Below are 5,000 nucleotides of genomic sequence, written 5' to 3' on the forward strand. Positions count from 1 at the left end.
CGAGAGAGAGAGCGAGAGAGACTTGAGAGAGTGCGAGAGAGAGAGAGAGCGCGAGAGAGAGAGAGAGAGCGAGCGAGAGAGAGAGAGAGCGAGAGGGAGATAGAGAGAGAGAGAGCACAAGAGAGAGAGAGAGCGAGCGAAAGCGAGCGAGAGGGAGAGAGCGAAAGAGAGAGAGAGAGAGCGAGAGAGAGAGAGAGAGAGAGAGCGCGCGAGAGAGAGAGCGCGAGAGAGTGAGAGAGAGAGAGAGCGCGAGAGAGCGAGAGCGAGAGAGAGAGAGAGAGAGAGAGAGAGAGAGCGAGAGGGAGAGAGCGAAAGAGAGAGAGAGAGAGAGAGCGAGAGAGAGATCGAAAGAGAGAGCGAGAGAGAGGGAGAGATAGAGAGAGCGAGAGAGAGAACTCAGAACTCAGAACTCAGAACTTTATTACATAAGGATAAAGGTTTTAGGCTTAGCCTAATCTTCCAACCTGTCCTTGGAACATATACAGAGAATAATTGTAAAGGCGAAAGCAAAGACTGCGCACATACACACACACACATCCACACCCACGTATACACACACACATGCACACATAAACTCACACACACACACACACATGCACACACACACATGCACACACACACATGCACACACACATGCACACACACATGCACACACACACACATATACACACACACATGCTCGCGCGCGCGAGCGTGCGCTCGCATATCTACACACAAGCACATGCTATCATTTCATACCTAAAAGGAACAGTATCTAATCAAAGTATTAAACTAGTAAAACATCAAAATAATGGTCGAGTATAAACATAAAAAACAAAACACTTAAGAGCATTGCATACATTATCCGAGTACACAATGGAAACTAGACAGCAGGGGCAGTTTATAGTGTGCTCAAATGTGTGTGCAACTGCCTTTTAAAGGCCTTTAATGATGCGGATCGTTTGATTTCTATTGGCAAAGAATTCCACAGAGATGATCCTGAAAAAGCTAAGCTGGATTTATAAAGATCTATACGAGGAATTGGAGGAAGTAAATTTTGAGACCCATACCTCTTCGTAACATGTGTAAAATAGGATTGCACATAACTGGGCACATCACCATGAACTACTTTATACATAAAGACAGCCTTATTGTATGCAAGGTGGGTTTTTAGGGGAAGGAAATTAAGGATGTTTAACTTCATTTCTGTAGACATGTGCGATTCATACAGGATAAGTTTTGCAGCACGACGGTACAAAGAATTGAGTTTTAATAAGTGAAGATCGCTGCAGCCATCCCACGTCGAAGCAAAATTAATATGAGGCATTATATGAGCATGAACGAACATTTTTAATGTTTCAGACTTCGCATAATGTTTGAGTTTTGACAGCAAATACAAATTCCTTGATAACACTTTGCAGAGGTTGCTTATGTGTGTTTGCCATTTCATTTCTTCATCAACAGTTACACCAAGTATGCGGTGTTCTTTAACTTGCTGTATTTGAGTTGTACCTAAGGTCAGTTGTAATTTAAGAGGACTTAGCTGATGCTTTTGTCTTGTGGTAATAACAATGCTTTTAGTTTTTTCTGGGTGCAGTATCATGGCATTTGATGTGCACCATTTCGCAACTTCGTCCAAAGTGTTCTTCAGGGAAGAATTTACTGATTCCAACGAGGTGTTACTGGTATGGATAGACGAATCGTCTGCAAAAAACTCGCATTTGACTTTATCATCCGATACATGTAAAGGCAAATCATTAACGTAAATACAAAAGAGAATAGGTCCTAATATAGACCCTTGAGGGACGCCATGTCTTACTAGTGCAGTAGACGAATTCTGGCATTGTAGAGTGACATACTGTGTCCGGTCAGCAAGATACGATTTAAAGAAGTCACAGACCGAATCGTTTCTCAAATAATAGTGTAATTTTTTCAGCAATATGGAATGATCGACTAAGTCAAATGCTTTCTTAAAGTCCAAAAAATATGCTCCTGTAACTTCAGACTTGTTCATTGCTGACAGCCAAGCTTCGCAGAGAGACGTAAGAGCTGTGTGGCAAGAATGCTTGGACCGAAAACCGGATTGAAACTGATGGAACAAATATTGTCCATGTTGTGAGAGAGAGAGAGAGAGCGACAGACAGACAGACAGACAGACAGACAGACACACAGAGACAGACACAGACAGACACAGAGAGACAGAAGGAGGGGCTACGTTAATTACTTGTCTTTTTATATTTAGTCAAGTTTTGACTAAATATTTTAACGTAGAGGGGGGAATCGAGACGAGGGTCGTGGTGTATGTGTGTGTGTGTGTGTGTGTGTCTGTCTGTCTGTCTGTCTGTCTGTGTGTGTGTGTAGAGCGATTCAGACCAAACTACTAGACCGATCTTAATGAAATTTGACATGAGAGTTTCTGGGATTGATATCCCCGAACGTTTTTTTCATTTTTTTGATAAATGTCTTTGATGACGTCATATCCGGCTTTTCGTGAAAGTTGAGGCGGCACTGTCACGCTCTCATTTTTCAACCAAATTGGTTGAAATTTTGGTCAAGTAATATTCGACGAAGCCCGGACTTCGGTATTGCATTTCAGCTTGGTGGCTTAAAAATTAATTAATGACTTTGGTCATTAAAAATCGGAAAATTGTAAAAAAAATTAAAAATTTATAAAACGATCCAAATTTACGTGTATCTTATTCTCCATCATTTTCTGATTCCAAAAACATATAAATATGTTATATTTGGATTAAAAACAAGCTCTGAAAATTAAATATATAAAAATTATTATCAATATTGAATTGTCGAAATCAAATTAGAAACACTTTCATCTTATTCCTTGTCGGTTCCTGATTCCAAAAACATATAGATATGATATGTTTGGATTAAAAACACGCTCAGAAAGTTAAAACAAAGAGAGGTACAGAAAAGCGTGCTATCCTTCTTAGCGCAACTACTACCCCGCTCTTCTTGTCAATTTCACTGCCTTTGCCATGAGCGGTTGACTGACGATGCTACGAGTATACGGTCTTGCTGAAAAATGGCATTGCGTTCAGTTTCATTCTGTGAGTTCGACAGCTACTTGACTAAATGTTGTATTTTCGCCTTACGCGACTTGTTAATTTTTCAGATTTTCCGACCAGTCGGACAGCTCAGGAAGCTGGCTGTTTTCTTACAGCCCGTGCACCCCGTTTACTGAAGGATCTATGGAATGCACAAATGTTGCGGTATAATCTCCAATGATGATGACTTCCTTTTTGTTTGCCGCCTCTTTTGTTTGTGCATTTGTTAAACAATGTATAAATATCCTTTGTTCGAGTTTATAACCTAACAATGATCTGGTTGAATTTCGTGGGATTTCTCAAGATTGAATCACAACATGGACAATAATTTGTACACCCCCGGTATAGGGGTGTGTATAGGTTTCACTGGATGTGTTTGTTTGTTTGTGTGTTTGTGTGTTTGTGTTCGCATATAGATCTCAAGAATGAACGGACCGATCGTCACCAAACTTGGTGAACAGGTTCTATACATTCCTGAGACGGTCCTTACAAAAATTGGGACCAGTCAAACACACGGTTAGGGAGTTATTGGTGGATTAAGATTAAGAGTGACATATTAATGGTCAAAGGGAAATAACCTTCTCAGTTGGTGGCAGTGAGAATAGTTCTACCTCGACGTACCCTTTCGCAATGGACCCTGTGTTTACATTCTGACTTCTGACTTCTGACTTCTGACTTCTGACTTTTGACTTTTGACTTCTGACTTTTGACTTCTCACTTCTCACTTCTCACTTCTCACTTCTCACTTTTGACTTCTGACTTCTGACTTCTGACTTCTGACTTCTGACTTCTGACTTCTGACTTTTGACTTTTGACTTTTGACTTCTGACTTCTGACTTCTGACTTTTGACTTTTGACTTTTGACTTCTGACTTCTGACTTTCTCTCTTCTGACTTCTGACTTGTGACTTCTGACTTCTGACTTCAGGTAAGGACGGGGGTGTTTTTCCTACCTCGGAGGAATTTCTTGTTTTTTTCAAAATTATTAAAACTTGAGCTATGACAATTCACACTCATTTAGGTCTGTTTAGTCTTCGCCAAATGTCAAAGTCACAAGAGGACTGAGTTTGGGTAATAAAATAAAAAATAGAAGAATAGAAATCCATGTTTTTCATCAAATTATGACGTCAGAGCTTCGAGACTTGGATTGGATTGGATTGGATAATATTTACAGTCCAGTGAGGTTACCCTCATGGAAATTCGGGCTGCTTTCTCCCCGGGGAAAGCGAGCTACCATACATACGGCGCTACCCATATTTTTTTTTCCTGCATGCGTGTATTCATGTTTCCTGAGACTTAATGCCGTGTGAGATGGAATTTTGTTTTATTTTAATCCAAGTCCCACGGGTATTTGATGGACATTTTTATCTATGCCTATACAATTTTGCCAGGAAAGATCCTTTTGTCAATCGTGGGATCTTTAACGTGCACACACCAATGTAGTGTACACGAAGGGACCTCGGTTTTTCGTCTCATCCGAAAGACTAGCACTTGAACCCACCACCTAGGTTAGGAAAGGGGGGAGAAAATTGCGGCCTGACCCAGGCCTGAACACGCAACCTCTCGCTTCCGAGCGCAAGTGCGTTACCACTCGGCCACCCAGACTTCACGCACAGCAAGGTTTTCATGTCAGACACAATGAAAATCTGGTAAATCTATGACAGTTTTTCGTGGTCTCAGTGGGTACAGTCTTGGTTCATACATTTTGAATATTTTCGTGTTTGCTAACATTTTGTGAAGCTACATTTTTAAACGTATGTGTTGCAAATTAACAGGAAAAAATGAAAAAGAAAAAATGTTCCTGGTCTTGTTTATATTTAGACTGTCACGAGCCTCGTTTGTTTAGACAGTTTGACTGACCTTCATTAAACTTCAAGTTTACTGTTGTTACAACTTTAACAACGATTATCAAAAGTGTTTTCATTTCTCTTCTTGGAAACTTGTAATTCAATGTAATAAA

At 40.4% G+C, this 5,000-nt stretch overlaps 1 long non-coding RNA gene across 2 annotated transcripts in view; it reads left to right on the forward strand.

Annotated features, from left to right (window-relative positions):
* Positions 1–5,000, forward strand: part of LOC138966072 (uncharacterized) — a 34,977-nt gene that overhangs the window by 27,686 nt on the left and 2,291 nt on the right. The window contains exon 3 of one of the 2 annotated variants that reach the window (XR_011455592.1): positions 3,110–3,206. The exons of the other annotated variant lie outside the window; for it this stretch is intronic. This is a non-coding gene — a long non-coding RNA (uncharacterized lncRNA). The remainder of the gene's footprint in view (positions 1–3,109; positions 3,207–5,000) is intronic. 2 annotated transcript variants of the gene reach the window in all.

Source organism: Littorina saxatilis, linkage group LG5 (genome assembly GCF_037325665.1).
Source record: "Littorina saxatilis isolate snail1 linkage group LG5, US_GU_Lsax_2.0, whole genome shotgun sequence".
Lineage (NCBI taxonomy): Eukaryota > Metazoa > Mollusca > Gastropoda > Littorinimorpha > Littorinidae > Littorina > Littorina saxatilis.